This window comes from Tenrec ecaudatus, chromosome 1 (assembly GCF_050624435.1).
Source record: "Tenrec ecaudatus isolate mTenEca1 chromosome 1, mTenEca1.hap1, whole genome shotgun sequence".
In the NCBI taxonomy this organism is placed as follows: Eukaryota; Metazoa; Chordata; class Mammalia; order Afrosoricida; family Tenrecidae; genus Tenrec; species Tenrec ecaudatus.
This window is the reverse complement of record NC_134530.1, coordinates 76,930,734-76,957,000: the sequence shown is the minus strand read 5'-3', so window position 1 is coordinate 76,957,000 and position 26,267 is coordinate 76,930,734. Positions and strand designations below refer to the sequence as shown.

The following is a 26,267-nucleotide window of genomic DNA, read 5'->3' as shown; positions in this document are numbered from 1 at the left end:
TATACAGTCTGGAAAATAATAACAGAACAACAGGATAAAGCAGTCTGTGAAATAACATAAAATAAGATTATAATGGAACCAATATTATAAAATTTGGCAGCTATGTAAAGAAAAATATCACCTTATGTGGCACATATGCTAAAAGCAATAGTTTTTAAGAATATTTTGCCACTTAAGAAAGTAGATGCACACAATTAAAACTGTCAAGTCCACACTGTTAGAATCTATGTATCGTATACACTTGAGTATATGCCGACCCGAATATCAGCCAAGGCACCTAATTTTACCACAAAAACTACATTAAAAATGTGCTGAAGAACTCGGCTTATGCACGAGTATATACAGAATCTAGTTTAAAACATGGATGTGTCTAGCTAGATAAAAGCATCTGGCCCACTGTACGGGGGATTCATAAAACAATGCCTAGACTGGTAGAAAATGTCCAATTACCTGGTGGGACTTCTTGCCATATTTCGAGTACTCTAAGTAGTACCGCGTTTCTCTTCTAGAAGGTGCTTCCAAGCTAACAAATGATAACTAAATAAATTCCTACTGCTGACTTTAGATAGGGCAAGGGACTACTTATACGTTATGTATACACAGCACAATGCTGCACCCCATTAAAAGAATAGGACAGGGAAAATTCTTAAAACAGTCAGAAGTACACTGACTTTCAGCTACTTTTGAGAGACATGGGGAGCAATGTCTGAGGCAGTAAGAACATTTAAGAAGATGAGTAACAGTGGAGGGATAGCTGTCAAAGGGGGTCACAGTCTTCTGGAGATCAGAATCAGGAAATTAATAATTTATGATAACTCAAAAATTTTAGAATAATGTACACTGGAAAAGACTATGGCTGTGTAATAAATAACATTGTCCAAAAAAAATCACAAATGCTTTCATATCAAATTTTATTTCACATTAAAAACTTTAAAGGACCTCGTACATAGTCTGTAACTCAGTGTTTCTTTATGCAGGTCAAGGTAATGGGACAGAAATAAATTACTTCATGTAACTCTTTTAGGCTAAGCTCAGAATAAGAAAACAGTGAATTATCAACAGAACTGTACAAGAAAATAACAGTTTAAGGTTTTATTTAACAAAGGACAAATCCCAAAGAAAGGAAACCTCATAATGAAAAATAAATGGCATGAATCTGACAAAAGTCGATGATTAAAAGAAAAAAATTTTTCATAGCACATGCCCTGTAATTAAAGTAATGAGAACTTTGCAGAAAAGGCATTTTTGGTAAAATATAAATGTGTCTGGAGAGCTGATGTTCACAATTAGCAATTTGAGATGACATGCATCACAGATAAAGCTTTCATCTAATGAAAGAAATAGAGGGCATACTTACAATTGAATGACTTACAATTATTTTTGAAAATTCAAGAACTGGAGAGATACCAGAAGACTGGAAAAAAGCAAGTGTAGTACTGATCTTCCATAAAGGTAAGGAAAAGAGAGAATAAAAAGTTACCATGCTGTGAGTCTGACATCAATCATAAAGTAAAGGAATAGGAGGGAGGGGACACAACACACACACAAAATAATTATACAGAGGAAAAGCAAGTACATGTGCAAGTTAGCAGGCTTTAAAAAGAGGGGAGCAGGGCGGTGCTATGCCAAAAGAAGGTATGATCTTTCTGTTCCTTAGAAATTTAAATTTAGCAAATTCAAGCTCTTAGAGTAATAACTCCATTTTATCTCCTTGCCAAATGACTTAAAGTTGGACTAATAAGGAAAAGATATATTCAGAAAACTTCAAGTATTAAGACCAGGACACCATGTGAGGTGTATGCGTGTGTGATTTTCCTGGACTACTGAAAATGTGGAAATCTTTTCTAACCTCTCTTGTCCTTGTGGCTTCTCCATGTCAGCCAAGGGAAGAACAGGATTTAGTGGTTGGTACAGGGAGGTTGGGAGGGTCTGAATTTCTCTCGATTCTTAATCTTAAATAATCAATTGGACTAAGGATTGTCACTTCAAAATTAGGCCCATAAAATTACTAAACCCTTTCCTCCACTATACCTTCAAGAAGGTATTTTTACACTTAGATCAATGACCTGATAAACTAAGGCAACTCACCAATTAGGTCCTTTTTTCCCTTTTAAATCATTTTATTGGGGGCTCGTACAATTCCTATCACAATCCATACATAGCTCCATTGTGCCAAGAATTTAGGTCCTTTTTTGTAGCACCGTAGCTACAAGCTATTTTACCAAAAACTGCTATGCAGGCCACAAATGCCTTAAAAGGCAAGGTCTTTTTCTATAACTTCAAGTGAGTACTTTTAATAGCATGGAAGCACACACAACATGCGTTAAAATGCATGTTCAGATTAGTAAGCACACCGCTAGTCACTATCGGGTAGTTCATTTCCCCATCACAACGTAAGTAAAATACATAGAAAGTGACCCCGTTTACTTGGGTGTGTTTCTCGTTGAGATTACAACCCAACTGAACTTTTCTAGTTAATCAAAGCAGAAGTTGACAGAAGTCCTGGATAAGGGCACTAACAGGAAGCCAAAAATATCTGAAGGAGCTTGACTGAGTGAAAATGAATACAAGGTTTCTACCAGACTCGTGAATTTTAAAATTCTGAACCTGCAACTTAATTACCCAGGTGATGTGACCAGGTTACATGATTAGCCATTTCTATTTTCTCATCTATGAGGTAGATATAAAAATAAATGCCAGGCAAGATACTGGCTAGATGAAATCGTATCATGTAAAGTAACACACCGGTCGGTGGTTTGCCTCCCTTTCTAACTTGGAACCTTACACAGCCAGGGTTTTCCACTGTAGCCTCAGGGGGAAAACAAACAGTAAATGAGCGCTGAAGAAAAATAGTAATTTTTAAAAGAATAACAATAAATCAAAGAAACTGAAAAACAGCTAAAAAAAAAGTCTACTATGAGATATTCAGAGAGACGCAGCCTTAGCCACAAAACCAACACAGTATTTATTACCTTGGTAACAAAAGAAGTGTTCTTTTCATTCATAAACAACACCAAAAAAAACCCTGGTATTTGAACACCCACTTATTCCTTGATAAAACAGAATTGCTTTCACCTTGAAATTAATAAAAAATAATTTATGCATATTACATTTCAATGTTTTTTATGTGAATTGCTCATATTTATTTGTGAAAGAAATTTGATGCTTTGCCAAACAGGAATCAGACACAGACACCAGTGTCAAAATTCACATGAACTTTGATTGTAGTTCTTAGCAATTATTTATTTTTCATCTGATACGGACACTCTTGTGTAATCTTTTGATTTAAAGAACAAAACATTATTGCTTCCATACAATGATTTATTTACTCAAACAACTCAACAATAAAAGCTTATGACTTGTACCTTTTTCCTTTATCTAAATCTTTTGATGGCTTATCTTTCCAAATGACTCTCAAATTATTCAATAAGTGATATAAATTTGTCAAACTAAAAGCAGTAATAATTATGGGTGATGTTTGCATAACATGGTTAATGTAATTGATATCACTATATTAAATGTAAAATTGACAAATGTTACATCATACATATATATATTTACAACAATAAAAAAATTAAAAATCCTAATTTGCATGGGGAAATCCCTGATTGTGCTTGTCATCCCAGCAAAACTATTAGAAGCAGTCTCTCATTCTCAAAGGCACCCATATGTGTACAATAAATTATATAATCATCGACTCTATAATGGATGTAACTAGCATTCTGAAGATGCCTCAAAAGGCATAATATATTAAGACTGCCTGATGATTCAGAAATGGAGCAAATAACTTTTAAAATAACAACATCCAATGTAAAGCATGTATTTACAGGATCTGAACTCAGGAGCAAATTATAGGAATAAAACAAATACTAGACTTAAGTCAATTAACACTGAATGCTTACCTTATGCTAGATAAGCAGGAACACAAAGCTGCATTTTTAAAGTTACTTTACACACACACACACACACACACACACATCTGGAATAAAACACCATTGCAGTAGGGAAAGGGAACATCTGAAACAGGGATCCTTAATTTTTTTAAATAAACTTTATACATTGATGTCTTTTGTCCTTTCACAGGCATACCCTTCTTTTACAATTCAATTTCACAAGCCTAATGTGTAAAATATTCCGAGATTTTGCAAGGTATAAATGTTTTTTTCAAAATTTTAGGTGTTTTGGCAAGCACATTCTTTTAAAAATGTTAGGGTTTAAAAATAAACCCTAAAATGCCTCAACAGAGTTAATTTGACAATAATGCAACTACTCAGACACACGGCCTAAGCAAAATAAAATACAAAACAATTTACCGCAACATTTAAAAGGTAAAGCGCATAGTAACCAAAAAGTACTTAATGCAGTAATCACCACTCTGCTAAAACAAACGAAAGCTAAGACGAATGGTCAGTATAACAAAACAGAATAGCTAAGGTTTCTGTACACATCCTTCTTTCTGCCAACATGATCATGACTCAACATTCAAAACAAATCCATATAAAGAACCAAACCGCCTCCATCACTCCATCTAACAAAGCATTGTTTTGTGCTCATGTAGAGCTGGCACTCACCCAACACTTTTCCTGAGACATTCCAGTTGGTATGACTACTAGCTGTACTTTTCTTCACTGTTCTAAATAAACGATCTAAATAAACTGAAAAGGTTCCTAGTATGGAAGGAAAACATGAGGTTCCTCCTCAAACTCAGATTACTGCTCACCATGCAGTTTAACAACATCGCAGAAAGCAAAGCCTCACCATTTAAAAGAATATACACACACACACACACACCCAACACAAAAGCCCCAAAGCTTTAAAGTATGTTTACTGAGAAATTTGCTATCCAACTATAAGAGAAAAGTATATTGAACAGGCAAATTCTTAAACTAAGTCTTTTTATTTAATGGTGAAGACTTTTAATATAACCACAAAATTCTCATAGAACTGTGTGAAAATTTTGATAATGAAATGTTTTCAAAAACAAAATTTGGTGCCCTGTATTGCACAACCTGACACTTAAAATTAAACAATGCCCAAAGGGAGTTGGCTGATAAACTAGTCAGACCAAGAGATAATCAATACTAAATGGCATGTACTCTGCACAAAACAAACAAAAAAATCTGAACTGAAAGCAGGAGATTCCACAAGTGGTTATTATTTAACCCATAGATATTAAATATGCCAGTGTGGGGTTTTTTGTTTTGTATAGTTGAGTTTAACAACTTGTGAATATAAGTTAAATGGAAGGAAAAATAGGCTTCATTTTTGCTAAAGTTCTAAGAAACTACCCTGATATTCTAAAACAGAGCAAGAATATATGCTCCAAAGGACAAGATTTTGCATTGTTCACTACTGTCCTTTCCCAGGGCATGCTTGGTTTATAGTGCGCACTCAATAAGATGCTAGACTGAATTAAGGGAGTCTGCATGGTGTTCTTTGGAACTGAAGCATGTAAAAGTAAAAAGAAATCAAGAATTATTAAGTTCTTTTATAAATGAGAGTACTAATTTTAAAAATCATAAAAATATTATGTTTTATCCCCACATCATGAGTATCTTTTACCACATCATGAGTATCTTTTAATCTAACAGTTTTTAAGGGGATAAAGAGAAATATATTGAAATAAATGGTAGTTGATTTTTGACCAAGGATAATTGATTTGTTCCTCTAAAAACTCATTCTTTCAGGCCACACTTGTCCACAAGTACATTTTCCCCATCTGTACACATACTACCCAGGGCTTTCCAGAGCCCTGATGGTGGTATTATGGGTAAACACTGGATTGCTAACTGCAAAGTCAGCGTTTCAAGCCTACCAACTGCTCCTCAGAAAAAAGATAAGCCTTTCTTCCCCCCTGAAGACTTACAACCCCCAGAAACCTTATATAGGGCCAATATGTGTCAAAATCAACTTGATGGCAGTAAGTTTATCATCACTCTGAGCCTTAAAATACATTGTTACAGCAATCATTAATCCACTGGACATTTCTTCTGTAACACTGTGCTGGATGCTTCCGCGATGTCCACATGAAGCAAGTAGATTCCGTTTCAAACCCCGTAGAGATAAGCATACCTGTGTCTAACATAACTGATTCAGTGTGTAAAAATAAATACCGTATTAGAAGAAAAGTACTAAGAGATCCAAGGGGGGGAGTTCAAAGAGAAGTTTCACATTTGAGATTGTAAAATTTGGAGACTTGAGGAGGGGAAGAACCCTGCAGTGGTGGGGCTCTGGTAAGCAACAGCTAAGCCAGCAGGCTATTTGCACTTTTCTTCAATGAGGGAGGACAGTATGCATCCACCAAGGGATGCTAAGGCACCCGGGGATTAGGAGCGCCCTTTACCACTCCAAACCTGAAAGAAACCACGGCACCATAGAATAGGACATCAGGGGTCAAGATATCGCCACTTCCAGACTGTATGACGGCAAGAAAGGCACAGGAGAAACACCCCCAAAAGATCTGTTTCCACTGCCATATCTTGCTGCTGCTTTCCATTGGCTAAATCCAACCAGATTTGGCCAGCGGTCAAATGAACCCCATGTGAGCCAGACAGTGGAGGTCAGCTTCCTAAAGCACAGAGCAGAGACAGGTGGGGAGGGGAAAGAAAAATGGATAACCAGAAAAGGCACGTCGCTACACTGGGCAACTGGTATAAGCAGAGAGGTTGAACAGCACGAGAGGATCATATTGGAACAATATTCTCTTAGACAATTATGTAAGATGATCCAGGTGCTTGGGTATGAACCGAAATCAAAATCTGTGGCTGAACTAAAAAAAGACCTGGGGTTTGGGGGGCAGGACAGGCAACTAGCAGAAAAGGGCTCACCAGGAGGGCAGCGCTTTGATTCTCTTTGGGAGCCATCTGGGCTGTATTCTGCTTATTCTAATCTCTAGCTGTGTGACCTTGGCAAGTCACCTTGCTTTCCTGAGGCTTTTCCTCCACAATAAAAGACACTACACTTTGATGAGAAGTTTAAGGTACCTTCCAAGTTCTTAGGATTCTGCAAAGGGTGTATTTCCAGATAAATAGCAAATGTTCACTAGGGTAAGTAGATGCTTCACTGGGATGGGGGGGGGGAGGAGGCACTGGAGTTCAATTTCACTTACATAGAGACACCACAGGGTAATGACTGTGCAAACTCTTCTTGATATGATGGAACTATTGAATTGTGTGATATGTGGATTAGGTGCCAATAAAACTTTGTTTAAAAAAAAAAGACACCACAGAACTCAACTTAAAAATGCACCCAGATACTTCAATACTACGATGGCAAAGAATGCTGAAACACAAGCAAAGCTGTATCATTTAATGTAACCTTGAAAGGGAAAAAGACTAATAAAGCCATATATTTTTTTAAAATTTTAAAAAAACACAGGAGTAAGCGAAATAATTTGGTTGAGGCAGCATATTTTGGAAGAAAATAAAATGAGTGACCCAGTCAATATGGTACAGAAATAAAGTTATTAAAGTGTCTCCAGAAATAATGAACTCCCGTGCGAGAACTACAGCCCTATCATTGACTATTTCTTGTGTATGCATGTGGGCACACAGACACACTTCCATTCATTCGTGACACAAACATTTATTGAATATTATGTGCCAAGCACTATGGTGGGGACTTCAAAGAGTTCATAGAAAATGTACTTTATGGCAAACTATGACCAAGTATTGATTTTCTTTTTTTGTAAAAAATAAACTTGTTCTAATTTTTTATAATATAAGGGGGTACCCCAAAACAAAAACAAACAAAATACATGGATTTTTTCAAAGCTATGAATTTTTCCCCCCCGAAAACAACCGTACCACCTTCGAAGTACTCTCCATTACACTTAATACACTTGTCAAATCTGCAATTTCATTCTTGGTAACATTTTTCAAACTCATCCATTTGGATATCTAACAAAGCCTCCCTCGTTTTTTCTTCACCTCTTCTATGTTAAATAGCTATTTTTTCATGTCCCTCTTCATTCACGGAAACAAAAAGAAGTCATCAGATGAAGTCAAGTGAGTTAGGTGTGTGGTGCAATAGAGGTTTGCTGTTTTTGTTTCTGCCAAAAAGTAGCTGCATGAGCAGGTACAATGTCATGGTGGCAAAACAAGTCCCCATTTGCTTTTTTGCTATCTTTTCAAAACCTCTGGCTAGGAAAGCTTGATGAGCAGTTTGACCTGGTGGAACAAACTCCAAATGCACTACAGTCAACATTTTTGACTATTCGGGAAATGACAGTGTCCAGAATGAGGTTTGTCAATCGACATTTCACCTTTCTGAAATGAGAAAACCATTCCTACACTAGAGTTTTTCCCACAGCGCTATCCTTGTAAGCTGTGTTCAACATCACAACAGATTCTGCGGCATCCCCCCCAAAAAAAAGCAGGAAAAAAAATTCACAACCACATGTTCATGCTGCTCTCTTAAATTGACCAACACAAAAAAATGAGGTCTGAGCAAAACTGCTTTTACGAAAAAATTCACTGTGACCAGAGATGTCACTGGGTGCACTAATTCAGAGCAAGTTGCTCAATGCTCACACAGTGGGGGAAAAGTGCACACTATGAAAGTTCCGCCCAGCAGTTTTCCGAATTTTTTTGGGGGGGGTACAGCCTCGTATGTCTGAACAGGATCGAGTTTCGGGTACTAAAAAGGAGTATGGCATCAGTTTGAAAAGAGCTATCAGAGCAACCTAAAAAAGAACACACCTCTGCCACCAAGTCATTTCTGACTCAGTGACATTAATATAATTTCCAAGACTATAACCTTATTGGAGCAGATAGGCTCTTCTTTCCCCAGAGGGCCAGGTGGTAGATATGAACCACATATCTTTTGGTTAGCAGCCCAGCACCTAACCCAAATTGCCACTAGGGCTCCACATCACAGCAACCTAAATTCTGCTGTGATTGTGGCAAAACAAACACCAAATTTATAATGATGCTTAGGTGAGAGATTGGTCAAGTCACTGATGTGTTACGGGTGCAATGCTTCAAGGAGATAGGTTTATAATGGACACCTCATTTTATGATGACGATGTAGAAGATGAAGGCGGCAGCAGTAAACCATCCTGATCAATTCATAAGCAGACAATTAACCTTGTTACACCTTAACTGGGGAGGACCACCAATTTACAGTGGAAACAACCAACATCAGGGACATCTCCAATCTCCAATTGGTTCAGCTTAGACAATTTTGACTGGAAAATTAAAAGGAACATAAACTTTCCACTCATGGGTGCCAAAACTGTTGTGTCCGTATCAGCTGCTGGGAAGAACACAAGAGGTTTTTCAATTTAAACAAGTGGACCAAGAACCTGAAGCATTTCTTGGAAAAATGTAACAGATAAAACGGCTCTACCAATGCATTCCTGAAGACAGAGCACAAGTAAAACAATTCAATAGTTCAATCATATCAAAGAGTTCAAAGCATTTTGGCTGTTGACTTTCTGGAATCAAAGGACAATAAGATCTGATTTTTACAGGAGTGTTTTGCGAAAGTTAGCACTTCTCCACCGAGACAATGTTCATTCCTTTCACCCAAGCAGGGCAATTGTGCAAGTTTCAATGGAAGATAATTAAGCATCCACTTTAAAATACTAATCTTAAATCTTTACACCCAATTGTTCTTCAGTTCAGATTTAAAAGACTGTATTGACCTGGTTAAATTCTCAGGGCCTTCAGTTCTTAATGATAGACTAAATGGCTAGAACCATTGAACTTGGCTAGTCTTGAACTTCACAGCACTTCTGTTGAGAAAAAATGTTTATACACAACCCATATATTTATATATACCTATCTTTTAATTCCATTGTCCATGAAATATTGAAGTCTTTTGTATCATATTCAAAGGACATTCGTAAATACATTAGATAGCAAATCAGCTAAAATTTCACCCCTTCCCTCTCTCTAGCTAGCAATACACTATTTTTTCCTGATACTAACAATATCACAGAACCAATTTATACCAAGTCAGAAGAGACTTAATGGCAACAGGGTTTTTTTGTTTGTTTGCTAATGTTAATATTCTTACAACTACATTAGAGCTACCATATATACTCGAAAAACTGGAGTTCGGCTTATACACGGGTCAGTGTACCCCAGCAAGGTGTAACAGCTCGGTGCCCCCCACCCCCAGGTAACGGGACTAACGCCCATTATCTCCGCTGTTCATTCAAAGCCCCACTAACTCTGCAGGGCTTTGAATATTTGTTTACTCACATCTAACCAATCAGAGCCATCCTATGACGTGTATCTTTGAATACGCCTTTTAAAGACCATGTGCGAAGGATGTGGCATGAATGGATGTCATCTGGTCAAGGCCGACTAACAAAAGGAGGAAATCTCATGAACCCTGACATAGAGTTAATAGCAAAGTGGGTTCAAGATGCATGGGAAGACATTCCAGAAGACATGATGCGATGTGCCTTCCAGAAATGTAGTATTACACTGGTGCATATGGGAGCTGGAGGCACAGGGATCCAGGGTGGACGATACCATCAGGACCAGGGTTGTGAGGGGCGATGTTGGGAGAGTAGATGGTGAGTGGGTTGGAAAGGGGGAACTGACTACAAGGATCCACATGTGACCTCCTCCCTGGGAGATGGACGGCAGAGAAGGGGGGGAAGGGAGACTCCGCATAGGGCAAGATATGACAAAATAACAATCTATAAATTATCAAGGGCTCATGAGGGAGGGTGGAGCGGGGAGGGAGGGGGAAAAAAAGAGGACCTGATACAAAGGGCTTAAGTGGAGAGCGAATGCTTTGAAAATGATTAGGGCAAAGAATGTATGGATGTGCTTTATACAATTGATGTATGTATATGTATGGATTGTGATAAGAGTTGTATGAGCCCCTAATAAAATGTAAAAAAAAACAAACTGTAAGAGCCCCCAATAAAATGATCTTTAAATTAAACAAAAAAGAAATGTAGTATTAGTAATGCTATAGATGGCATTGAAGACTGCACTTTGTATGAAAATGACAGCAGTGATGGCGATGACAGCGATCTCAGTGAGGACAGCGTCTATGATGACTTCACACCAGCTGAAGCTCTGCATTGGGATACAGATATAGTTTTGAAGGATTTCAACTCTTTACATTTTAGCTTGGTTGCTGATTGAGCTCAGGGAATAGTAAGTACTCTTAAGGTATTGTTGATACCTTATTGTTTTTGTTGAACCTATTTTCCACTTACTGTGATTTACTAATGTTAAATGACTTGTCCTTTTACTTATGGTTTTTATTTAAAATAAATATTTAAATACATTACCCCACTGATGTCTCAATTTTTACTAATTTTATTTTCATTTGTTTTGATTATTAAAACTCACCAATAGCTTCTGCATTTTCCACCCTAGGTTTATACTCAAGTCAATCAGTTTTTCTGGTTTCCCAGGTAATAATTAGGTACCTCGGCTTATACTCGGGTTGGCTTATATTCAAGTATATACGGTATGTAGACTTGAGGGTATTTATCTGGGAATCTGCCTACCATTTTTAACATTGTTTCTAAACATTTTCTCCAATCCCCACTCCTTTCCCGTAGCAACTAGTGAGCTAATTAGTGACACAGAGACCATTTCTGATTCTCAGGATATAAACCTGATTCCAGCACAACTAAGCCAAATTTGCACACACTTAGAATATTACCAAATCACTTACTTTCACCATTTAACAAGTATCTGTTGACCACTTACTTAAGCACTCGACTAGGTGCAATGGCCTAGTACTACAAAGATTAGCAAAAAGCCCAAGATCTATACTGCAAAACTTACACATATGACCAAAAAAATTAGTTTCAACCAGAGCTAAAAGGGGGTAGGGAGTCCTGGTGGGTTGAGTTGGGCTGATACGTGCAAGGTCAGCTGTTCAAAACCACACGTCTCTCCATGGGAGAAAGCTGGGGTTTCTACTGTAAAGAATAGCAGTCTCAGAAACATACCGTGCTGTCATTTCCCATAAGGTCACTGTTGTTTGGAACGGACACTCTGGCAGTGATTTGGGGTTGGGGTATGCCAGGTTCTAAATAGGAAACAGTTCAGGGCAGAAGTGGATGACTTGGGTGGAGCTCCAGGGGCTGAGGGCATGAGTTCAGAGAATCCAAGAAGCTGGACCACACAATGAGTCTCCAAGGACAAGCTAGGCAGTTGGTGACGGAGGACACTAACAAGAGATTTTGAAGCACGTCTGTGACGGAATAAAATTTGGGGGAATAAAGAGTAAAGCAAGTCCAGTGATTACAAGACTGTTGTAAAAGTCTAGCCGAGAGGTATCGTTTGTGGGGTCAACTAACACAATATCCCCCGGGGTGGAGCTTGAAAAAGGGAGAAATAATCCTAGAGCTAATTCAACAAGATTTGGTGACTGGACATGGAAAATAAAGGAGATGGAAAATAGTTTTCATCAACTAACTGCCTGCGTGAGCGGTAGGACTTTTAAGGAGTGTAGGACTTTTTCTTCATTGCCATCAAGTGGATTCGGACTCATAATGACCCATTAAGGCAGGGCAGGCAGAACTGCCCCTGTGGGTTTTCTAAAGCTTCTTCTTAACTTCTGCATAGAGGCTGGTGGTTTCAAACTGTTGACCGTATGGTTAGCTAACAGCCTAACTTGTAGCCACTACGCCACCAGGGCTTCTTTAGGGAGGGATGTCAACTAATTTTGTTTTCCATCATAGTCGTCTTTATTTGTCCTCTTAAATACAACCTTCTGCTAAGTATACTGTTATAGCATACATAAAGCTATGTCTTAAGAATCACTATAAATGTTATTCCTGGGCAGCAGAAAGTTGAGATAGTGCTAGAGCTCAGTATCTCCCAAAGAACATCTAGAATCTGCCTTTTGGAATAAAAGCCTAATTTCAGTTTGTTTTTTCTTGCCTTCTTATTTCAATCAACAGAGTGCAAATGAAGCAGGCTGCTTCTTCAGGCGCAGGGCATAGTGCTAAGGTAATGTGTTCTGGCCGAATCAGTTTCACAATCTGAACTAAATTCCCTACTGACCATTACTGGAGCTGCCAGCTAAGTGTGAGCTGCTAACTTCAAGGTCAGGAGTTCACCCTGAAGGAGTAAAGGAGGCTCTGCTCCTGTGCAGATTTACATCTTCCAAAACCGTCTAGAGGGGTCACTCTAAGTGACTCAATGGCAGTGGGTTGGATTGATGGCAGTGGTTCGATGAGTGTTAAATACCATCGTTTACATTAAAAAGAAATCATACCATTAAGAACTTTGGAAATACCAGTGATGTAAGCAGTAGCCTTTGCAGTCTATTTATTAAAGAACAGTGTGGTCTCGGTCAGAACCAAACTCAAGGCACTTTAGAAACCGATACTGCTTCTCAGTTATCTCCTGTTTTCCACTCTAAGCTCTCAGACTAAACACCTGGTCCTCAGTAACGTATACCTTCGCTCCACATGGCAAGGTATTGGGGTATTTTTGCCTCGCTGCACTACACAAAAAGTAAAAGTAAATGAAACGACACTAAGGCTTTAACACCTACTCAGTTTTATACAGGCAATCAATCCTCTGAGAGATGACTCATGGCTAACTGCATGAGAATTTTCAATTTTAAGGTTCATTACAAAAGCTCTAAACCTGTGACTCCCTCCTACTATCCAATGATCCCCTCTCGGGTTTCTCCTCTAAGAAACTAGGAAACCACTACTTTGTTTTTAATACGACCAAAAGTAAACCGTTTAAGGGCAGGCCATCAATAAAACAAACCTAATGTTACCTTAAATTAGCAAAAATAAGTTTCCTTCTTTAAAATACTTCTCTAACACACTCAACAAAAGTACTTGTGTAGTATGAGTGCCGCAACAAGCGCATACGGTTCTATTCAGCGGGCTCAACTCTCCATACCTGAGCTGGGCCAAACCTAAACCTGTCCCTTATTGATAGGAACCCAGATAACTATTTCCAAGTTCTCACTATTTTAGCATAAGATATCCCCAAAGCATAAAGTCACTTCTTTCTCCATACACAGACACAGATAACATCCACAATTTCACGCAAACACAGGGCCAGTCAAGAAGACAGTGGCAAACAGAACAAACACAAATGATGTCTGGCCTGCAACTCCAGATTCTATTAATGGGCAATTGATCAAAAACAAACTTTTCATATTACGAAAACGCTTAACTCTGCGTTTAAAAGCATAACATGCGACAGTTTTCTAAAGTCAAAAAGAAAGAAAAGAGTTTTGCGAAAGTGATTCACTTCCAAGTCCGGTTTGGCAGTGAAGGGACTCCGGGGGAAGAGAAGGCCCCTACCCTCACGCCGCCTCCGCCTCGTCGCGGCTGAGGAAGTGGGAGCTCCCGCGCGGGGGGGGGCCGGGGCCGCCGACGTCCTACGCACCCCGAGCGCAGCGAGGGAGGCAGAAGCCGCCGGCAGACGTTCGCGCCCTGGCCTGGCCCGGGACAAGCAGCAGCAAGCCGCCCCTCTCCCGGCCCCGGAGGGTACTCACTCCGCAAGTGGCCAGCAAGAAAGCCATTCGCCAGGGCCCCGGCCCTCCGTGCCTCGGGGGAGCACGCCTCTTCCTCCCCGCACCACGGGCCCGGCAGAGGGACAGTGGTCCAGCCGCAGAGCCGGCCTGCACCCTTTCCCACCCCTCGAGTGCAGGAGCCGCCCCGATTGGTTAGCCCTGCCAGCTTCCGGGCAAAGAGACCCCTGGCGATTGGCCATGGGTCACCTGCTGTAGGGAGGTGAGCGGCCGCCCATTGGCGGTTGGGCCAGTTTTGGGTGGAGAGGCTGAGGAGAGCGGGCGGGAGTGGCCCTCCGATGGCCCCACGCCCGGACCCGACTGCGCCCGCCCGCCGGCCCGCGAGGACCCGACCTCACCTACCCGGCCGCGTCCTGGCGGGGCCGGAGCTCTCACCTTGGGAGCAGGGGGCTGGCATCACGCGCGCTCCGCCAGCACGGGCTCTTCCAGACACTGGGCCTCTGTCCCGCCGCGCCGGCCCCGCCCCCAGGATGGGAGGTTGTTAGTCCAGGGAGCTGAGCTTGGCAGAAAGGCTCAGGTCCCACAAATTCCCAGTGGGTTGCGACTGGGGAAAATCCTAGTCCCAGACCTAGCGTGCACCTACACACTGCAGCTTCTAGCTCATCATCACCGATATTCTGGCCACTGTAGAGCCTGGGCCAAGAAATTTCATCTTGCAAAGTGATTTTACTTCCTGAAAGTTGTTTGTGTCGCACTGGGGAAAGGGAGGGGGTGGGGAGGTTGAGAATAGATATATCAATAAACAGCGGGGGGGTGCGTTTGTTTTTATATTATTTATCAGGTGAGACATCGTGGGCCTGCTGTTGTGCTTCATCGGAATAAGGAATGTGAGTGGTTCGTTAAGATGCTTCACAGATAGATTAACTTCAAGTTAATCCTCTTAAAGGATCTAAGAGGGCATAGAAATAAAAAAAAATCGAAAGTGGAGGAAACCAGAGATAACAGTGATAGGTCAATTAATCGGGAAAAGTATCTTTTTCTGCTTTTGCTAGTTTTCCTTATGGTTATCTGTAGTTTTAAAAACCTGTACCCCCTACAAAAACTAGCATAGTATATACTGTATAAAAGGGTCAATAAATGCATTGTGCTTACATAAATTCAACAATATTGTTTTGTGTAAATGCTTCAAAATATACAATGCCACGGGACCCACTCAAAACCTGGTCCCTATAACTCAGTATACGAAACCAACACGATCTTCAAATATTCAAACCCACTGCCATCAAATCCATGCCAACTCATAGCCCTGCATAGAGTTTCTGACTATTTGTAAATCTTTAAAGGAGCAGACAACGTCCTTCCCACAGCACAGCTGTTGGTGGGTTTGAACCATTGGCCTTGTGGCCCAGCAACAGCAATGGGCCCCTTCCATCCTAATATGCAAAACCATAAATTTAGCAGTTCCCCTTAGCACAGTCCTCACTCCACACGAAACTCGTCAAATCCTGTCACTTTCCCCTTCCTAATACACAAACCTCAACTCTCAATTCTATTTCTCTCCATCAACACCTCCCTACCATATAACCCAGCCTCTTGCAATCGCTGACGTCTTCTTGAATCTGCTACCTTGACCCCTACATTCAATTCTCAGATCTGACACAGTAGTTACACATTTGGGGTGCTGACTGAAAAGTCAGCAGTTCAAAACCAGCAGTAGTTCTGTAGAAGACAAGGCTTTCTACTCCTGTGAAGTCACAGTGTAGGGCTCAACGGCAATGAAAGTAGCCAATAGTAGTATTCCCCAAACCATTTCAAGACACCTCATTACTGCCCATCTTCAGTTAAAGAACTTCAAGGGCACCATCCAGTTGGGCTTAGCAAATAATTTACAATCTCTAACAATGACCTGCAAGGTGCAGCCCCTTACCTAACCCTTAACTCCCAAATACACTGCCAAGGAGTTGATTCTGACTCATAGTGACCCAGAGGGCAGGTTGGAACTGCTCTTGTGAATTTCCAGCTGTAACTCTTAATAGAAGTAAAAAAGCCTCATTTTTTACCTTGTCAGTCCTCATTTTCCACCCTCCACACAATGGCTATTTTCCAAGTTTCTTTAATTTGCCATGCACCTTCCAACTTCAGGGACTTTGCATGTGCTTTTCTATTATTCCCTTGACACCAATCCCAAGTCTTCCCTGAGTTAACTTCTACTCAGGGAAGGTTCTTCATAATGGGTTGTGTGTTGGTCTGCTGACCCTAAGGGCAGCAGTTGGTGAGCTCCAGTCACTCGGCGGAGACTGAAGACTGAGTCTTGGAAACCCACAGGGGCAGTTATACTCTACTCTGTCTTATAGGACTGCTATGGATCGGAATTGACTCGATGGCAGTAAGTTCGGCCTATTTCAAATCTTTTTGTTATATGCATGTCCTTACAGATCTTGTAACTTTATGGAATTTATAACAGCTGTGGTTTTACATCTGTCTTATTCTTTCTAATCAACTTTTTTCCTTTTTAAGCTAAAGATCCTATCTCATTCTGTTTAACCCTATATTCTTATTATTTCATAGGATGCCTGGCACATAATAGGTGGTCAATACTGAGTTTCCTACTATAAATTACTCTAGCACTCTAGCAATAAATATCAATTGTGATAAATATACAATGAATTATAAATAGAAATGGAGAAAAAATACAGTAATGTTACCAGGTGAACAAAGTCAGTGTCTAACCTTCACTAAAGCCCTTTAAATTTTTCCTTTAATATTTGCTTTTATAACAGTTAATTTTATACATGGCAGCCTTAGGGACTTGATTCCATATTAGCTGATCAAACAGTTCTCCCGGCCTGAAAAAAGCCTACATCTCAAATTCCATATTGTTTGACCCTATAAAAGGCATAGTACTTATGTAATCCATGTTACCACTCCTTCCACACGCTATTTCCTATCTCCCTAGCTAGACAGAAAGACCCATGAGGGCATCCAGGGTTTTGTACCAACAGTGCCTAGCAAAATGTCAGATTTTTTAAGTGTCCACCAATCTCCTACCATTAGTAGTTTTAAAATGGAAAGCACTGTCATTTTGACAGTATAGAAAGTCAAATAAAAAAATGAGTCGCAATTGGCCCAAGGGTTCAGAACCGTGGAGAGTATTTTTTTATGACTGCCTCTGAACAATGATACTGAGTTTTCCTCAGCTGCATCCAGCTGACCCTTGAGCAGTGCTGGGTTGATTTGTGTTGCCACTGCAGCTAGCTCGTGTTGCTCAAGCGCTGTGCGCCAGAGGTTCGGAGGGATGGTTAGCATCACCTGGCCTGGCGTGAAGCTGCTACTCGTAAAACAAGGGGGCACCACACAAGTAACGCACAGCAACTCTACAAGACGGCGTAGAACTGTCTTGGTGAGTTTCTGAGACTGTGACCCTTTAAGGGAGTAGAAAGCTGTTTTCTTCCTCAGAGTGGCAAGTGGTTTCGAAACGCTGTCCTTGCGATCACAAGCCAACACATAACCAACCACTACGCCACAGGACTCCCACCCTATCAACAAGAGGGGTGGAGATGGAAGCAGGGGGAGATGGCAACAGAGTTACACATGTAGTCACACAATTGAAATCCACCTTGTAATACGTGTTAGGCTGCTAATCACAAGGTCAGCTGTTTGAAACCACCAGCTGCTCTGAGGAGAAAGATGAGGCTTTCTGTTTCCAAAAAGATTTCTCTGTCCCATAATCACATTGTATCTGAATTGATTTGATGGCAGTGGTTTATGTTCGACTTACTTATCTAAAGAGGTTATGGTCATAGTCCAATGTTCATATTTTCAGTTTAATACTATTTCAGGTAACCTATTTGTTATAGCTGTAAAATTCTCAGTTCCCTGATCCTAGTGTCCAAGTCCACTGCCAAAGGTGACCTGTGTGTTGCTATAATGCTGGATGCTAAGGCACCAGGATTTGGGGTCACCCATAGTGGACAGGCTCCAAGATAGATTAGGAAGAAATGCCTAGTAGTCAACTTCTGAAAATCAGTGAAAACCTTTTGCAGTCTCAAAAGAGCATTGTGTATGGTGAAGGGACAGTCGACAAATGCATGGGAGTCCCACCCTTGGTGCGGTACACTGATATAGCAGTGGCCACAGAGGAAGGGAGCATGTTGAGAATGCAGACAAGGCAAGACAGGCAAGGCTCCATTGTCTAGTGTAAAAAACATGGAGCATTTATTATGAAAAGTAATTATATAGCTCAAAAGAATATTTTGGTCCAAGCAGCTATGGTACTTCGAAACAAATTTGGCAACTCAATGTTTTACATAAAATTTATAAGTAATTTTAGTAGAAAACAAAATAATCATAAATCTATATAAGAAAACTGATTTCTAACACATTAGTAATCAAAAGAATCATTGAACAGCTTAACTAAGGCTGTAGTGTAAACTCCCAAATCAAATCCACAGCTATCAACTTGATTTTGACTCACAGTGACCCTACATAGGGCTTCCAAAGCTGCACATTTTGGGGGAGCACATAGCCTCATTTTCTCTTGTGGAGCAGCTGGTGGGTTTGAACCACCAAACATGTGGTTATTAATCCAATGCTTGCCTGACAGCACTATCAGGGCTCCTTAAACTCAAAAACCAAACTCCTTGCCATCAAGTTATAGAACAGAAAAGAACTGCCCCGTATCGTTTTCAAGACTGCATACCTTAATGGGAGTAGAAAGCCTGATGGTTTTGAACTGCTGAAATTGCAGTTAGTAGCCCAATTCATAACCTACTCCGCCACTAGGGCTCTTTAGATAGCTAAGTTAATGATTACCTAATTTCTTTGTTCAGGATTTAAAAGCATAAAATGTAGTGATCAGAAAATATAAACACAATTAAAAAAATCAAAACACGAAATTCAATAGGAATCGAGGGAGGTCTTTAAAATGGCAAGAAGCCCTCAGTCAAAAGCAGACAAACTCTACCAGCAGCTACTAACGTGAAAAGAAAACTCTACAGAATACAAATGCTATTTTCAGAATTCAAGTTGCTTCCAGACAACCCAATGATGTTAGCTAAGAAAAGTCACCGTCTCCTCTGATGTCATCTTCGCCATTGTGTCTTTAATATCCACTGGCACGAGGTTGGCATGTATTAGGTGATTAATAAAGTGGCTGCTGAATTAATGAGACACTAGGTACCATGCTGTGAAAGTAGCAGGATACGCGATTAAAGAAGTTGAAAATGGCTTCTGTAAACTGCAAAACAGAAAACGGAAGAGCTGGAGGGGCACTGCTTTTCTATATGAGCCTCTGAGTAGCATTCAATTAAAAACATTCTGTAGGTATTGTTGCCCTGATTTTTATAGGTAGAAATCTGAATTAGTTCCTTAATTTTTTTCTGAAACATCTGTGTTTGCAAATTTGGCTCCTCACCAAAGGATGGGTGAAATTCCTGGGTATTTTAATTAGTTTCATTGTAAATGCTCCATCTTTTACCCACCCCTTCTTTCAGTACTAGAAAAACATAAACTCATTGTTATTGAGTCCTAGCGTACTGTAGGACAGTGTAGAACTAACCCCCATGGGTTTCCAAGACTGTAACTCTTTACAGGTGTAGAAAATCTTTCTCCTGAGGGGTGGCTGGTGGGTTCGAACGGCTACCCTAATGGTTAGCAGCCTAACTGGTAACCACAATGCACCAGGGCTCCCTCAGTAGTTGGACAGAAGTTAACAAATGAGAGCTACATGGTTTATCCTTAGGGAGAGAATATGGAAATGGCTACTATTTTTATTTTGTGTGTGAAAATAGAAAAATTAATACAATACTAATCCAAGGATGTGAAGATTAAATATATTCCAAATACCAAACTTTTCCAAGATGTAATACCACCCCATTTACCCATTTAACCACCTTTCTTCCCCTGAGTATATGCCTTCACCTCCCCGGGTTCTGAAATTCGCTCCAAGCACCCACAGAACTCATGAAACAGTAAGGAGGTGGCTAACGTCGTTGTGGGTACTGTTAGTCTCAAATCCCAAGTTCAGATGTCCCTCCGGAGGATCCTGCTCTTCCACCAGGCTGCAGAAGCTGGTGAGGTCAGGTTAGGTGGTCCAGCACAACTCAAATCCAAGAACCAGAGCTCAGGCAGAGCCAAGCCAAATGCAGGGTCCAGAGCCAGAAGCGAAATACGTTCTCAAGTTAAAGCAACTCTCCTAGCTTCAACCAATGCTCAAGCAGGAAGGCGAGTCACAACTCCTTGAAGGAGTTTGGTTCTTTCAGCAGACCATGCTCCCAAGGAAGCAAATAGGTGGTGACTGGAGTCCTATGCTCCACTAAAGAGAAGACTCCAAATACATCCCACCTCTCCAGTTCATTAGCATATAAAGAACGTCCTCTAAAATGACAATATGGCTGCAGACATAGAGGCCAGAGTTCACAAAACATCACAAAATGGGTTAATTTTAAAAGGGGGGGAAGGGAAAGTTACTGTTAGAAGGATCACATTAAGTCATATTCTGCATTTCAATGATTCTACATTGTAAAAAAATGTAACAAGTATGTATTGCTTATGTCATTACTTTATTGCCATAAAAATTAGAACCCTCATGGTTTTTATAGTTTCCTTTCTACTAGACTGAATTCATAAAAGGATAATGTATAATATATTCACATTTATATCCTCTGCATCTAATGAAGTGCATGGAACAAAGTGCTCAATAATATTTGTCAAGTAACTGTCTGAATTATCTGTAGGTTCTGAATTGAGCATGCATTACTTTAAGATTTAAGCTTTATTTTTATAAAGTGGAGGCATGAAAATATACAGTAAATTGATAAGATTTCTTTAAGAACATATGAGAATAATTTTTGTAAAGAATAAACTTCAGTTATTTATAAAACAGGATCATCTATTCTTTATTGTTTCCTAAGAGTTCATGATGAACAGGACACACTGGCACCTAAGAAGAAGGAATCCTCGCATGCAATATCTCAATTTAGGGGCCAGAAATTCCTCTGGCCTCCTTAATAGCAATGACAGTGTCAGCAGCTCTCCAGGGAACTTTTCTTTGTTACTTGGAAACCCAACTTATGCGGCCAGTTCTCCCTACCACTTTACCTGTGGAAGAACTGACACCTCTAAATTACAATCATTCCTTTGGGAACCGAGTGACTTCAAGGGAGAAAAACAAACACATCTATTTGTCTAGGAGATATGGAACAAAAGAAATCTAATGAAGCCAAAGGAAGCAACATGGTAGTAGTTAGCAGATCTTTACAGCCTGAGAAATTGAAATTTTCAAACTGCTAATCTTCAGAAAAACACATAAAAGTCTCCATTAACCCAAGTTACCTGGACACTGAAGCCAAATGAGGGTAAAGTCAGGGTATTTTAATATTAGAGATTAATTCCTCAGCTTTTCTCTCCTAAATTGTACCTTGAATATTAAATCTTTCGCTGTCATAAATGTTCAGCAGGTATGTAATTATCATACTATATTATGTTCTTTGGGGGGGAGGGGGCCTTCAGAATGGCTCTACTGGTTTTCTAGCTTTGACAATGATTTGCAATATGAATTACACCACATCTCCTTTATGTTTGTCCCAAAGATTGAATGACAGATTTGGTTGGTATGACTCCTCACAGCCTCTCGTTTCCCTGTAGCACCGCTGCTGAGCCATATTCTTACACAAGCTACCATGTCCTTTTTCTCTAGGGCAGCGGTTCTCAACCTGGAGGTCATGACCCCTTTGGGGGTCGAACAACCGTTTCACAAGGGTCGCCCAATTCATAACAGTAGCAAAATGAGAGTTATGAAGTAGCAACAAAAATAATGTTATAGTTGGGGGTCACCACAACAGGAGGACCTGTGTTAGAGGGTCTCGACATTAGGAAGTTGAGAACCGCTGCTCTAGGAGCTTAAGCTCAATGCCAGTGGCTAGTAAACAAGTAGTAGAAGGGAAATTATAAAGTAATAAGACAGTAGCAATGAAACTCCAAATGGAAAGTCACCCAAGATAGAGTCTATAGTCACCTATCTAAACTCTTCAAAATGCTTAGTCCTATTTCTTGGTCCAAAGAATAATCACAGAAACCATTTGATATGAAATATTTAAACATCAATTCATTTACAGCATAAAGCAGAACACTTACGCTCTATAACTCAAAGCATGTACAGTAGTGTTGTCAAAGGAAACTATGTCACTCTAAATTGTTGTTTAATTCCTGATAATCTATGAATATTAATGAAACTATACACTGAATGAGCTTAGAAACAACCTTAAAACCAAGTACCAATCAATTCATTTCCATTGTTTGTGTTTTATAATCAACTTGGCACCAAGCACTTTAGTTGTCATAGAAGAGTTTGAGAGACGGCAATGAAGTATACTGAGAAGTGAATGCCAAATGACTTAATGGTATGTCAAGTTCTACATACAACTGTATAGAAGTTTCCCAGAAGTTAGAGTAGATGGAAGTGAGAATATGATGGAGTCACTGCATTCCACATAGGGCAAATTGAAAAGAACCTATATCCTTATAGTACCGTTTCATACTGTAGGTTCAAGTTTATTGTTTGCTCCAATCTTATACCATTGATCCCCTAGGCAAAGTAATAACATCATATCCAAATCAGATTAATGTTCATTTAATTCCTTTGTGTTTTTGTATTTTTTCTTTTGTATATAAACCACAGTTGCATAAAACTATAAACATAATAAAATTTATACCTGCTTTTATGTTTGCCACATTTCAGTATCCCACTTTGGTGCAAAAAAAACACGCATTCTCAGTTTTGGTTTTTTTTGGCCAATTACAACCTCCCTGCCACATGTATTTTCTGCAAGCTCACTATGTGAGTTGTGGTCAATTGATTAAGATGACCATTGTACCCATAATCCCTTGTGTGATGTCAAGTCTAGCCTCTATGCCTTTGGCTAGAATCCCATTTTTGGAGGGAGTTCTGTTATGCTAATGTTTCCTTCTGGTTGAGCATAAGTCCAAACCTACTCCCTAGCATCTAATCACAACAAAGGATAGGCAGAAGGTAGGATATATTCTGAGTCTCACTTTACTGGTAGGCATGACTAAATCACAAACCACCTTTGGCTTCCTTGGGGGTATGGTCTGCTGAAAGACAGATACCCTACGTTGATCGAAGCCATTCCTTTTGGGACCTGCCTTTCTAAATGAGCACTGGTGGAAGGAGAATTGATTTCATCTGTTTTGCAGTCTTGTGAAAGAGTAAGTAAGATCTTAGGGACGGTTATTGAAACTTTGGATTTTGGAATGATTGCACCCACAACCACATGAGCAACTTCCTTAAAGTGTCCTGAGCTCTGTGAGCTGTTGTATCCAATCTCAGAACCCAGGGAAGTGAGGACATATACTGAGAGGAGTGGGGTGGGAGTTGGGGATGGAGTAGGGAAGAATGGTACAGTATCTTTAAAAAGTTTGACATTGGGAACCTCCCTGGGACTACTAGTGGCATAGTGGTTACATGTGGGGCTGCTGGCCACAGGTCAGAGTTCACAACCATCAGCCACTCTGAGGGAGGAAGACAAGACTCTACAGAGCTATGGTCTCAGAAACCCATTCGGGCAATTCTGCCCTGTCGCTTTTGAGTCTGAATTGAATCAACGATAGTGAGGGTGGTGGTGGTGGGTTGTTTTTAAGCTAAAAGAAAACAACTTTGCGGATAGTACAGCACCAGGTAGTGTTTGATTTGGTTGTACATAAGGGGCACTAGAAGTCGAAACCGATTCCATGACACCTAATAACAACTTAAATAAATATATAACAATAGCTTTAAATGATTAGGGCAAAGAATGTACAGATGTGCTTGACACAATTGACGTATGTATATGCATGGATTGTGATAAGAGTTGTATGAGCCCCTAATAAAATGTTTAAAAAAAATAGCTTTAAACCCCAGCTCAAGGCCCAGGATATCTGTTACCTTACAGCTTAGCAGGCTTATCAAAATGGTGGGGGTACAGGGAAAGGTAACCGATATGCTGGGCCTTGAATGACTGGAAAGGGCTAAGAGAGAGAAATTTGAAGACTGGAGCAGGTGCAGGCTCGAAAGCAACAGCATGGATCCAGAAATAGCACAGGCAGTTTGCACTGAACACCTGAACTGGGGTTGCGGCAAAGATAGCCCAAGTGAGAGATGGCAGCAAATGATTCTGTAACTGCAGGGCCCCCAGGTCTGGCAGGTCGGAAGGGATCACCTATAGAGATTCTCAGCTTTCAAACCTCAATGGCTCAGCGAATACTGCTGTCATGAACAGAAACAGAAAACATTAGGTAAAGAGGTGGGGACAGGAGAAAAGCTCAGCATTGGCCATGTTCAGTTTGAAAGAGAAGGAGATAGCTAACTGGTAAAATGTAAAAGGTAAAATTATAGGTCTAATGATGCAAATCCAAAGAGATAAAGCAATGGGGTGGGGTGGGGTGTCGACGTCATAAAAGTGCTAGGTGAACCCATCGCAGTGAGGGCTGCTAGATGGAGTAAAGCTGCAACCTAATAGGAAGCATCATGCAGTCAAGACTATAAGTGAAGTGTTAATACTGGGCAAGAGTAAGAATTTATTTTTTCTTTCAAATGTAAGGAGAGGGGAGGGAGGGGAAAAAATGAAGAGCTGATACCAAGGGCTCAAGCAGAAAGCAAATGTTTTGAGAATAATGATGGCAACAAATGTACAAATGTGCTTGACACAATGGATGTATGTGTGGATTGTGTTAAGAGTTGTACGAGCCCCCAATAAATGATTTTTTTAAAAAAACATTTTATTAGGGGCTCATACATCAATTGTATAAAGCATATCTGTACATTCTTTGCCCTAATCACAATAAAATGATTTTTTAAGAAGATAACAAAAGAAAAAAATATGGGGAGAGAAATTATAGGCGAAGTCACAAATTTTTTTCCATAAAGAAGGGATCACATTAAAAAAATAGCAACAACAAAAAAAAGGAGGGATCAGGTTGTGCAGTAATTTGATAAAGTAGTACTCATGAGAAAGATCCCACTGTGGGGATTCAGGGAGCTATGGTGGTGTGGTGGGTTGTGCATTAGGCTACTAACCATAAGGTCATCCGTTCGAACCCACCAGCTGTTACGCAGAAACCAGATGAAACCCAAAGGGATAGTTCTACTCCATCCTATAGGGTCACTATGAGTCAGAATCAACTCAATTGCAGTGGTTTTTTTTTTCAGTGGTGGGGATTCAATTAGAAATCACCAAGACGTCAATAAGACTTTTGAAGTAATGGATATACAATTAAAGTCACACAAAACTGCAATGAAGCCTTATTGATTTTGTGACCCCTGTATTGAAGCCCTGGTAACATAGTGATTATGGGCTGGGCTGCTAACTGCATGGTCAGCAGCCATTGTGAGAGAGAAATATAAGGCTTTCTACTCCCGTAAAGAGATACAGTCCGAGAAGCCCACAGGGGCAGTTCTAGCCTGTCTTACAAAGTGGCTACCTGTTAGAATCAACGCAATAGCAGTGACTTTAGGGTTTAGTATGAGAGTCAGGAGAGCTGATGGAATTACATATTAGACTGCTAACCTCAAGGTCAACAGTTCAAAACCACCTGCTACTGAGGGAAAAAGATGAGGCTTTCTATTCCTATTAAGTCTATGAAACCCACAATGGCAATTCTACTCTGTCCTACTGGGTCACTATGAGTCATAATTGAATCCATAGCAGTAAGCTTGAGTTTTTGAGTATTTGTATTTAAATTAAAAACATATATTTTTAAAATTCTGTGCACTAGTTTTACCATTTTGTCTTATCAAACTAATTCCTGGTATTGAATAGAGAGAAAAATGGTGTTCCGGACGT

The 26,267-nt window shown here is 40.1% G+C and overlaps 1 protein-coding gene across 3 annotated transcripts in view; it reads right to left on the bottom strand.

The window, feature by feature from the left end:
• Positions 1-26,267, bottom strand: part of OSBPL9 (oxysterol binding protein like 9) — a 146,897-nt gene that overhangs the window by 40,297 nt on the left and 80,333 nt on the right. The gene's annotated exons all lie outside the window — the stretch shown is intronic.